Source organism: Populus trichocarpa, chromosome 7, assembly GCF_000002775.5.
Source record: "Populus trichocarpa isolate Nisqually-1 chromosome 7, P.trichocarpa_v4.1, whole genome shotgun sequence".
Taxonomy (NCBI): domain Eukaryota; kingdom Viridiplantae; phylum Streptophyta; class Magnoliopsida; order Malpighiales; family Salicaceae; genus Populus; species Populus trichocarpa.
The window spans coordinates 11,138,770-11,151,362 of NC_037291.2; the positions used below are offsets into that span (position 1 = coordinate 11,138,770).

Here is a 12,593-nt window from a genome sequence, read left to right on the forward strand (position 1 = left end):
AGTTGCTTTTAGATATACCAAGTTGACTGCATCACGTTAAGACCACTTTTACGTGGGTTAATTTTAAACTTGGTCCAGACAAAGAGTCAGGTCTAGAGGTTTCAATATTAACTTGTTTGATCAAATTTAATAATGATAACAAATAATTCCTATGGTTTAATATTTTTTTATGTTCAAAATTTTTTTATTCGATTAGCATAGTAGCACTAGCCAGTAAACTAGTTAATTATCTACATTCATTGGTGCTTGTTTTAGCTTTTTTGTGTGCTTTGACCGCCCATTCTAGCAAGAAAGAGATGAGTCATTGTAACTTCCATTGCACGACACTGATCTGATCCTGACTTTGCCTTGACATGATCTCCATGGCCATTAGCTTTGTTTATCTTTACTCGTTTGAATTCTAAAGTTTTCTTTCTATGGTCAGTGCTAGTTGTTGCACTGTCTCTGTAGTTTAATTTCCACGAAGTGGGTGTTGAATGAGAATTTGCAGGGATCGTTTTAGTTTTCAGGACATGAAGTACTTTTTGGCCTGCTTGAGAACGACAAGCACTATGACAGCGAAGCTGTTTTCTTCTCGATTTGCCATTAATACTTTTCTTTTCTTAGATGGATTTATTTCTGTAATTATGGTTGAGCTTGTTTCAGATTTTCATTATGAATTAATTTAATTTTACTTGTGAATCCATTATATATTGCAGGTGAAGAGAGTTTATAAAAAAAAAAAACTATAATTGAATGTAATTCAATCCTAATTCAACACTTGACTTGATGTGTGATTGATAATATGGTGCAATGTATATTTTAAAAGTAATATTTAATTTATAATGTATTAAAATAATTTTTTTTACGTTAACATTTCAAAACTATTAAAAAACATCTAAACAACATCAATTTTATTCTTGTTTACAAAGTCTATTAGTTATTATTAAATTAATTAGGAATAAATAAGTTTTTTTTTTTTTTTTTTGCATTTTAAGAGCTCAATTAAATAAACAAAAATCTTGAAAGTTAAAAAATTTTTATTAGGTTAGCTCAAGAGAAATGAGGTATTTTAATAAATAAAAAATATTATTTTAAAAATAAAAAGTTATTGGTGTATGCAACGGAAGCCCACGGCGCCCTTCGAGTGGAGCTTGTTGTGCCTCCTAATGGCAAAACACCAGCTTTTATCATGTCATTAGAAACGTTATGGTGTCCTTTTTTTTCCTTTTAAGACGACGTGTGTGGGGATGCCAGCAAAATCTTAAAATTGTCCTCTAATTTATATAGATATCAAATTTGATCCTTATTTTTTTTACTTCTAGTTTTTGTTATTGGATCTTTTTAAAAATCTCGATTTGTTTTTAATTTCATCATTCAATCCCAATTTGTAATTTGTTATTTTTTTCAATTTAGTTCTCATTCTTTTGATTGTTTTAATTTTTGTTAGTCCTTTTGATAAATTTATTTTTATTTTTTATTTTAATTTTGGTCCTCATTCTTTTAATTATTTTTTTGGTCATTTTGCTAAATTAATTTTTCTTTTCAATTTCACTAATAATAAAAAATAAAATTTATTTTTATTTTCAATTTTGATTCTCATTCTTTTAATTGCTATTTTTTATTTTGGATCATTTTGAATAATTTTTTTTTTCAATTTCAACCTTTAACATTTAATTAGTTGAGAACTAGGTTTTTTTGGTTTTTTTATATAGGGTGTTTTCGGTCTAATGACTCAGGTCACAGGTTTAAAAAGTTAACACGAGTGATTTTCTTTGTTTTCTTGTATATCGATTTATTCTGATCTCATAACATAGACCGCAGATCAGACAAATTAATCTGGGTTGACTCGATCCTTATTATCCAAGTTACAGGTTTATCATGCTAACTTATATTGAATCAAAATGGTTTTTTTACCCAATTTTATACCTCATTTAAAAGTTCTTTCCCTCATTAATGACTTAGAAACACTAGGAAATGGAAGGGTAACCAACCTCCCTATTATAGATATATTATCCCCTTAAGATCTCCAACAAATTTCACATTAAATAAAAGTCCTCATTGAAGCCTTTCTAGCTAAACACCAATAGCTTCATGCTTTTCTACTTTCTTAATGGGTATAACACCTAGTTCCACTACATGCATCAATAAGGGTACATATACTTCTTCAGTTTCTTAAAAGAATAAGGCAGAACAACATGCAAGAAAGTAGGTGTGAGAACACTTGTACGTTCTCCAACCCTTCAAAGGTGCCACTCCTGCCATGAAAAGCATTCTTAACTGGATGCTCTAGACTTGAACTCTAATGGTAAAAAACTATAGCCTCAATAAGTCTTAGCCATAAAAGTGGCTACCCCCATTTATCTTCCTCTGAATCTTATTCGTGTACTCCTTATAAAAGAAAGACTACAACACGAGATGATATAGATAACAAAATAAGCTTCTGGGAATGAATATTACCCCTTCAAGTAGGGTATTCTCTATTTTATCATCGAGTGATGCATACTCATTTCTTTGAAGATTGTGTGTACACTAAGGCCAACTTAGGTAACTAAATCAAAATATAAAAAAAATAAGTACATTTAGGCACCAAATAAGTATAAAATACTAAACATTAAAGAGGAAAAAATATAACATTTTACATTTTCATCAGTTATGCTCTATAACTTGATGAGAATAAATTCATTAGCCTTTTAAATTGCATTTAATTTCAAAGACTATAAGGGCAACTGATAAGCCAACAAGAAAAAAAAAAAGAGTAATGGTTAACCTTTTCTCTAATGGACCTTGGTTTAAGCAAACAACCACTATTAACACTTATGACCCCTGATCAATGAGATTTATTTTGGATGTAGACAATATGCGATTAATAGAATCAAAGGTGTGGACAATGAATTACCATTCTTTACTCTTTCACAAAGATCATAATTACTTATTTCTAAAATCAATAATGTTTTGGTAATTCTTTTGAGAGAGCAGAATCCATTCAAAATTGGTAATTAATTCGGCTGAGACAGCAGAAACCATTCAAAATTCAAATACCACTTCACAAGATTTGTTTGTTAGAGAGTGGATAAGGATGTGTGGGTGTGGGTGTCTGTACTCCATGGATAGCTGTACAACTTTATCCACGTAAACCATCAAACGAAGACGAAGTTGCATTCTTCTCTTAGAATTCTCTTCGTCTAATAAACTTGATAAAAAGTTTAATTAGGCCGTATACCATACATGCAATTTGAAAGTATTTAGTGATTGATCAGTTGCTATCACTGATTAGGTTTAGAACATTTACATAGTAAAGTATAGGCTGAAACACCTCCGCCATAGAAAAAGCTCGCTTCCAATTGGGGAAACGGTCTGTTTTTAACAGATAACTTTATATGTGCTTGTCATTTGAACTTTATAAGTGAAGAGTATTATATTTTCCGTTTATATGTCTTCAAACTGAGTTGGGTCATTTATATAATGGCATTATAGTTTTTATATTCACTAGGGAACCACAAATTGGTTCATTATCCAGCGTCTGTACTCTGATGTAGGTATAATGTATGCAACTTCAGCGGCTTTTTGTGAAAGCTCTCCACCACAAATGGCGTCTCTCTCTCCATCATAACAACACTAATTAATAAGAAAATTTATCTTGAAGCACTGCATGTAAGACTTTATTATAGACTATAGAGATGTGGCTGAGCAGTAATGGTTGTCATTAGCATATGTTATGGTGACCGTATGTTTTTTTAGCATTATCACTGCTAAGATTATAACTTAAATGATTTATAAAACTCATATTGCAATGTCATTTGCCAAGTTCTTTTGCCACTTCTACAATCTTTAATTAGGCTTATTAGGTTACTTCTTTCCCCATCATGACTTGAACCACAAATGTTAGTATAATTACCCACCATGCCATATATAACACTGCAAGTTGCATATCAAATAATGTTCTCAATATAATCTTTGTTTAATTTTGTCTCATTGAATTCCAAGCTAACTATTCTAACAAGAATGCTTCGTTTTGTATTTTTCACTACCATGTTTTGGACAATTACAGATGATACTGATCGATTAGAACTATACTTCCAAGTTCCAAGTATCTTCTTTGGTGAAAAAAAAGATATGTGGTACACCCTTATACGGTATATACATAAACTAAATTGTTTGTCGTGTTATGCTGCAAGTCGGATTAAAAAAAAATTAACATAAAAGGAAATATCCAAGCATTGCTAACCAAGATTTTCAAAAATGTTTTTTTTTACACGACACGAAAAATACAGTATAAACTCGGATCAGAAATTTGAATCGTAAAATCGTAAGTAATTTTTTAACTAATTACATATTGACAATTTCAGTAATTAAGAAATTAAATTACATTAAAATCTGATAAAGTAAGTCAACAATATTATAATCAATGAGTGATCTAAATAAAATAAGAGAGATAGATAGTATGAATCAATAAATTAATGACATGGAAAAATAAAAAGTCTCAAAACAAAACTTCTCAATACAAGGAAATCATTGAATGGTAGAAAGTACACATGAACTTGGTGACAACTTGGTTGTTCCCATCACAGACTCATTATGGGTTGCAAGCTAATGAGTTTAAACTAGTAATTAACTAACATAAATTCAATAATAAAATAAACCCCTAAACAATGTCTAATGCGCTGGGAAAAAATCAAATTCAAAATAATTATTCAAAAATAAATAAAATAATAAAAAAATATAAAAAAAAATTTCATGTTAAAATTCCTCCATATAGCCCAAATCTTCAATTTTTGCATATTCTTGGCATATTTGAGTCTTGATTTCAAACATGTCGTTCTCTCTCGTCTGGATAAAATACTAGGCCTACGATATATGGTTGGAAGGCTTTAAATGTCTAGTTTCCAGCCCAACTTTATTCACAGTAAAATTCCACCGGTAGCTCCAGATATATCCCAAACAGTACACGAAAGTCTAATTTGACATATTTGACAAGATTCGTCAACTAACTTTGACCATTTGAAATATTATGTTTTCGAACTCTATTTGACCTTAAATTTACCACAATATATTTTCATGTGTCTAATATTTTCCTATAAAATTTTAGCTCTATCCAATGTACGGTTTGAAAGATATGTTCAATCTCGTAAAACTAGTCAGCAGATATTTTAAGACCAAATTTGGACCTGACTTTGTTCATATTACAAATTTAGCAAACTCGTAAAATCAAACTGAGTTTACCGATTTTACACAAGTCTGATTTTACTGATTTTCGAGTTTGTAGTCTGATTTTGCACGTTAGATACATGTTGTCTCGTAAATCGTATAATTTTACAAGTTAACTCATGATTTTAACAACAATGTTGCAAACATTTTTCTAGTAAAAAAAAAAACCATATGCGGGTTGACCTGATGTGACCCGATTGAATTGGCGGATCCAAAAACAACCAAGACGGCCGGTAAAAATCAACAAAATTCATGAGTCGAATCAACAATATATTGGATTGACTCGAGTCAACCCATATAAATCAGAAAAATTCATGTCTCAGGTCATGAGACTATGATAACTCAGATAAAGGAAATAGAAACAAATTATAAAACACAATTCTTAAATATCAATCCAATGTTGAAGAATGAAATTGAAAAAAAAATCAATTAAAAAAATAACAAACATGAGTCAACCCGAGTTAACCTGTCAAATCCACACTCTGAGTCATGAGACTAGGATAACCCTATAGAAAGTAAATCAATATTAATTATGAAGTCTAACTCTCAACCAACCTAATATTGAAGGATGAAATTGAAAAAAAAAACATAAAAAATGATCAGAGTCAACCTCGGTTAACCTGCTAAACCTATGACCTGGATCATAAGATCAAGATAACCTCATTGACAATAAACAAAAAAAATGACTGAATCGACTCGGGTTAAACTGTCAAACCCTTGATCCAAGTCATGAGACTAGGATAACCCTATATAAAGCAAATCAAAACAGATTATGAATCATAATTTCTAATAAACTCATTGTTGAATGATAAAATTGAATATAAAAAATTAATTTAAAAAAATACAATAAAACAATCCGAGTTTACCCGAGTTAAACCCAACAAAATTTTAAAAAAAAAATAGATCTAAAAAACTGAGAGAAAAAACTACTGTATTTCGTGGGGATGCACAATCACCGCCTTAATAATTTAGTGGAACCATTTTCTATATGACCTTGACAGATAAGCTAGCCACTTGGCCATATAATTAATTAATTTATTAAAGGATCAATTAAATTCGTGGCTGCCAAGTAAATTTGACCCCATTGACGTCCAACTACGCACCCACCATTCCTCTCCATAGCTATGATGTGGTGCCTTTGTGATACTAAAATGGCATGCCACAAGTAAACCACTGTTAAAAGAAGAGCCACTATTTTAAAATGTAACATCGATCCACTGCTTCTCTTAAAAAGAATTTCGTGCATGCAGCACCATTATTTTCTTCTATCTGTGCTCTAAAACCGCCTTCTAACGTTATGATAATGCAAGATTAGTCAGCTTTGAAACACATACTCTAGTGTTGGCTAGCTCACTAAGGCCTCGTGAAACGCCTATAAATACCCTAGCTAGCCAACATCTCCATCCCAGAACCGAACACATTTAGCTCTTAGCTAGTTTCTTGTCTTAGCTAGCTCTTCACTTTTCAAAGCCAATATGTCTTCAATTGGAGTTGCTTGTGCTGAAGTCTACGTGAAGCAGAAACGCCAGATGGAGAAAATAAAGAGAATGGAGGAGGAAAGAGTGAGAAGAGGAGAGAGTGTCGTTGAAGAGGATAAAGTTGGTGGTTCTGCTTCAACCAGTGGAAAGTGCAAGAAGAAGGTCCATCCAGGTAATTTTCCTGCCTCGGAGTCTGAAGGGAAGCAAGGAGAAGCGAGGGATAATGTGGCTTAATGTGGCATAATTACTAGGGAGATGTTTGTGTGTGCTTCTTGTGTGAATCTGTGTATATTTTTGGGTTTTTTTCTTTTTTGCTTCTTTTTAACTGATCTTCAACTCAGTTTCTCGTTGTATTTCCTAATTTCTTGTTAGATAAGTGCTTGGGCAAGAAGAAGGTCCATCCAGGTAATTTTCCTGCCTCGGAGTCTGAAGGGAAGCAAGGAGAAGCGAGGGATAATGTGGCTTAATGTGGCATAATTACTAGGGAGATGTTTGTGTGTGCTTCTTGTGTGAATCTGTGTATATTTTTGGGTTTTTTTCTTTTTTGCTTCTTTTTAACTGATCTTCAACTCAGTTTCTCGTTGTATTTCCTAATTTCTTGTTAGATAAGTGCTTGGGCATCGTTTTTTATCCAAAACTCAACTTTGTCATGATCTATATGGTAGTTTTGTCCTTGCTAAAACTGCTATTTAGCACGCAGCACGTAGGTAGCATATATTACTACTACTCCTCTCCTTCTTGTGATGAGCTTTGCTACGTGGTACTGTTAACCCTTTCCCATGCCATGACTTCCCTTTCCACTGCCAATGATATGGGCATTGTAGCACAGATAATGGTGCAAATGGGTTAAATTTACTAATTCTGTCAACAGAAAAAAGGAAAGTATATTTCCATGCTTAGTTAAAATGCCCACCTCCGTTTGTCAGGACGCAAATATTGTTCCCGTTTTCGTCGTTTTGGCTCTCATGAAAGTTCCATGCACTCAAATTTACTCTCTAATCTGACAAAGCACTGGTTATCCAATAAAAAACGTAAATAATTTGTGAAGATTTTACACTACATTCTGTCAGTCACATTTATAAAGATATCCTGAATTTTAGTATCAATATAAATGTCTCAGGATGGTTTATGGGTGTGTTGGCAGTACATTACAGGACTTCAGCTATTCAATTTAAGTTCAAATTATTGGCTAAGTTTTAGGAGATTAGCAAGCTCTTTCAAAAACTATCTCTTGTTTTACAAGTTCAAACTTGCCCCTCTTTGGTATCAATATAAATGTTTTCGTTTTTGGAATGATTCTATGTGAACCTATGATTTCTTTGTAATTTCTCAATTCAGTTTTTGTTCGAATAATTTTATTTAAATAATATATTGTTTATCAAAAATAGTACAATTTTGTATATGAATACCTAACAAAATATAATTTTCAATTTGCAATCGTAGTTTGTCCTTGCCAATATATTTTTATTAAATACTAAAAAAATATTAAAAACTTTAAATTTTATTCATTCTACATATCTAAATGGTTGGTGATGACAGCTCTAACAACTGGCTATCTAAAAATAAACCTCATAGGATTGGCTTGGTAGATAAAAAGGTTTTTTTTTTCTTGACATCCTATCTTTCTAGGTCCAAATACTGAGATCATCATTTAAGAGTATTTATTATTATTTTTTTAAAATACAACAAACTAATATATAAAGAATGAGTCCTTAAGATTGTAGGATATTCCATACACTCAATAAAAAACTAGTTGTCTAAATAACTAACAAGAATTGCATATTGTGCAAACGTTTTGATTCCATTATTACCTCTTAAAAATTTTAAAATCCTATATTCTGTAAGCTTTCTTGGATAAAAAAGCTAATATTTTTCATTTTCTATCAGTTGATTATATTTAATATGTAAGTATGCGTATACTTTTTAATTTAATTTCATACCATATTAATTATACATTTTAATCCTAAAAAAATGATTTCTAGAAATGTTTTTTTTTCTATTTGACTGTTATATTTTATAATTTTTAGTATTAACTCATCAATTGATAAAAAAATTGTTAAAAAACTGAGAATTATTTCGTTACTATCAAATATTTAGACATGCAAATTTTAAACCTAATTTGATAGATATTTTATCAATACACAAAATTATATAGTAAGATATGAATACATTTTTCAGTAATGTTTTTAGAAGCAACATGAGTAATTTTGTATGGTTTGTAAATAATAGATTTGAACGTTCATAACACATAGTAAAACCATAGCACTTTAGCATATGCATGGTAGATAGCCTCCCTATTAATGTGGAATAGTGAAAACAAATTTTTGCAAAGATATGTTAATTCTCTCTTTTATCAATATTTTTAGACAATTTTTTTGTTGGCCTAACCCAATTTTAACGGGTCTAAAAAACCTCAGAAGAAAGGCACTAGCTCAAGCATCGTGCTTGGGCCTAAAAGAGCATTAAGCCCATAGCTTGACACCTGGACCCAAATGTTTGCGGGCTAGGGTGAGGGTGCGCACTAGATGGGATCAAGTGTTGAGCCAACCTCAAGCGTTGGTCACATGCCTAACATCTCAATGCTTCATGGGCTTAGGCCTTGCAGCCGAACCTAAGCATGTTGTCCAACATTCTTGGGCCCGATGCACATCTTAACTCCTTGTAGGCCATTCCTTGTGGCTTGGACCTAACACTTGGCTCATGAGATTTTTTACTTGACTTAATGCATATAAGACACGGGACGTATAGAGCTAAGTCTACACTTCATCTCATTAATACACACACAAGGGATATTTGTTTCACGTTAATGATTATGTTAGGGATATTTGTTCCTCATTAATGTTTGTATAAAATATATTTATCCTTAATTAATGCTACATGGGTGAAATGACTCATCACCCTTCTCTTTCAAACAAAAAGACAAGGTTCATAGGATATAAATACCATATGAATCACCTAAGTAAGAGGTTCAATATTTCCATTCTCAACACAAACATACAATTCCTTTACAAAGTGTTTATTCATACCAAAATAAAAACAAACAGCCTTATTCTTAGAATTTAATACTCATTTGCACACTTATTACATCTTCTCTCTATAAAGATTCTAACATGAGCATCTAAGGGTCCTTAAATCTATCAAAGAGATGTTTTTGTAGGTATCAAGATTTTTTCATCAAGAGATCAACTTTCTTAACTATAGAGAGTAGATTTAATTGAATGAACATTTTATTAACCCATAATCCAACCACCAAAAAAACCTTATTTCTAAGGATTTGGATTTCAAAACTTCATCACATGGTGAAGCACATGATTTGGCATGATGAAAAAAAGATGTTCATTTATTTCTTTGAAATCATGGAGTCCAATGCATTTAAACAAAATTAATACAATCAGAATTGATTTATTAACCAAAATAACAAGTAGAATTCATCTTGCTATGCATGCATTCAAGCTAGATTTGAGGTTCAATTTACATTAAATAGGGTAGTATTAGCCTAGGGATCATTAATGTTCAAGTTTACCAAGACCCTAAACTTGTCAAGTCTTATAACTAGAATTTTACATAATACCAAAAGAATAATTCATCGATATTTAACATTGATTCTGTTAGAAAAACATTTGCCAACAGAATCACGAATGATAATTGGCCATTGAAAAACTTGTCTTTGATGATTTATATTTTGTCGGTCATGACGTCGATAATATAATCACTAATGGATTTTCAAATGAAAAAGCAAGCCAAACAAACAGTTTTATCAGCATTATTTCATCATTAATTTCATCGGTGCATATGAAACATCACCAATAGAAAAAACCATTTGTAATTCCATTTGTGATTAAATTCATCGTACCCATGTAATTAACCCATCGATGATTTACATATCATTAGTGGAGATTCATGTAATGTTTTCCAACTCTCTACAACTTTCTGAGGGACTTAGTCCGTTGGTAATTCTATTGGTATTTTATATTCCATTGGTAATTCTATCAGTATTGTATTTAATATTTTTATAAAAGAATAAATAAAATACATAAGACTAAATATTTATTAAAAAGTTATAAAAAAATATCAGTTTGAATATAATTTATCTAGAGGACAAAAGCTGAAGAAGGAGGAGGAGGTAGATCTTCGCCGAGACCAGGTGGGCAACGAGGTAGACTATATGTACCATCAATGTTTGACAACAACTCATACAATCACCTAAGTCCAATCATCTCAGACCTAATTTGGGTCATCTCAGCATTAAATCGGGTCGTCTGAGCTTCAACTTGTTCTAGTACAATTGTCTGGATAGCTAAAGATTGGGTGCTCAAACCTGATTACAAGAAACCAACGGTCGATACACTACGACCCATCAGCATATCCTCAACTGTTACGTTTAAGATACCAAAAACCCGATTTCTATCGGGTCTAATAGACGATCCAGCTTCTAATCACAAATCCAGATCGAGTTCTGGATGGGTTAAAGGATCGTTCTCGTATCTCTCCTGTAATCGAGTGTTATAAATATCCTGAAAAATAAAAAAAATAAAAACAATCAGTAAATTTTTTAAAAAAAATAATAGCATAAGAAAAACTTTGTTGAAATCTAACTTATCACAAACTTCTAAGCTCGGTTATCTACGAGTTGTTGCACCTCTTTCAAAAAATCCTCATTTCGCATGTGAGTTTCTACAAAAAGCTTTATTGTTCTTGGTTCACATCCAAGAATCGTAGTTCGCAAAAGGAAGCTACTATTAGTTAAACAATTTTCATATAAAACAACAATTTAAAAAAAATATATGAATTTAATAAAATATAATTTTAACATGCGTTTCGCATGCAAAACGAATGAAATGGATTCGTCGGTATGTATCATGAATCTTCATGTTCTAGTTCTCTATACCGAACGGATTGCCGCATGAAACACTTAAACATCATGTGCTGGATATAAGCTTTCTAAATTGCCTCCGACACGTGCGGATGACTGAAATCCCTCCACATAACCATGTCTTCCCAACCTAAAAGACCTTTCTTTTATATATTTCTTTGATTTTTATTTTGCAGATCATACTAGAAGTCACGCAACCTATATGTTATAAATAAATTATCGGTTAAGATAACAAAAAATAAAATTTGAACATTGAAAAAAAAATAGAATATTTTGAATTCAATCTTACCTGATGGCGTTGTGATTCTCCCACACCATCCTCACAATAGTATTGTTAGCATGCTCCCAGTAAAAATTTTCCTTACACGTCAATTTTAAAAAATAATAAGTTCATTAAATTAAAAAAAAAACTAACCGAATTAAAATAATAATTAAAAAATTATTTATGTATGTACTAACCTTGAACTTTTCAAACCATACATCAATCATAGGCTTCCATTCAAGATTTTTGGAAACTTAACTCCACTGAAACAATGGCACTTCCATCGATGATTTTATCATCGATGTTATCGTGCGAGCAGCCTCCACATTTGTAAACCTGAAATCTCATTCATTCATTGAAATTAATTATTAAAACATTATCCATTGTTGTTTATTTTTTAATCATGCAGGAAAGTAAAATAAACTTACTTGTTGTGGTCGGGTTTTCACTTAGCAATATACTTCCTAGTAAATACATCGTACTCAGAACGGACACCTTCTCTATGGGTCGGCATCGCACTCGATGAGCCTGCATCAAGAGAGGATGCATGTGCCTCAGGAGCCTGTTTATGGTTAGCATCTAATGACTCATGGTCCTCAAAATCGCTTCCAAAAGAACCAGCAACGCTCCTATCTATATTACTCACTAATGACCTTTTCTTCATCATCTAAAAACGTTAAGCATAAAAAAGGTAATAACATGCTCATTATATATGATTTAAAAAAATATTGACAATACATCTTCTATACGAGAGACTACCTGAAATTTTATTACCTACAAATACACATCAACA

The 12,593-nt window shown here is 31.6% G+C and overlaps 1 long non-coding RNA gene across 1 annotated transcript; it reads right to left on the minus strand.

The window, feature by feature from the left end:
• Window positions 1-6,684: 6,684 nt before the first annotated feature.
• On the minus strand, window positions 6,685-7,266 carry LOC127905532 (uncharacterized). Its single transcript, XR_008059682.1, has 2 exons — window positions 7,225-7,266; window positions 6,685-6,990 (listed from the first exon to the last, which is right to left on the minus strand). It is a non-coding gene; the product is annotated as an uncharacterized LOC127905532 (long non-coding RNA).
• Between the last annotated feature and the right edge of the window lie 5,327 nt (window positions 7,267-12,593).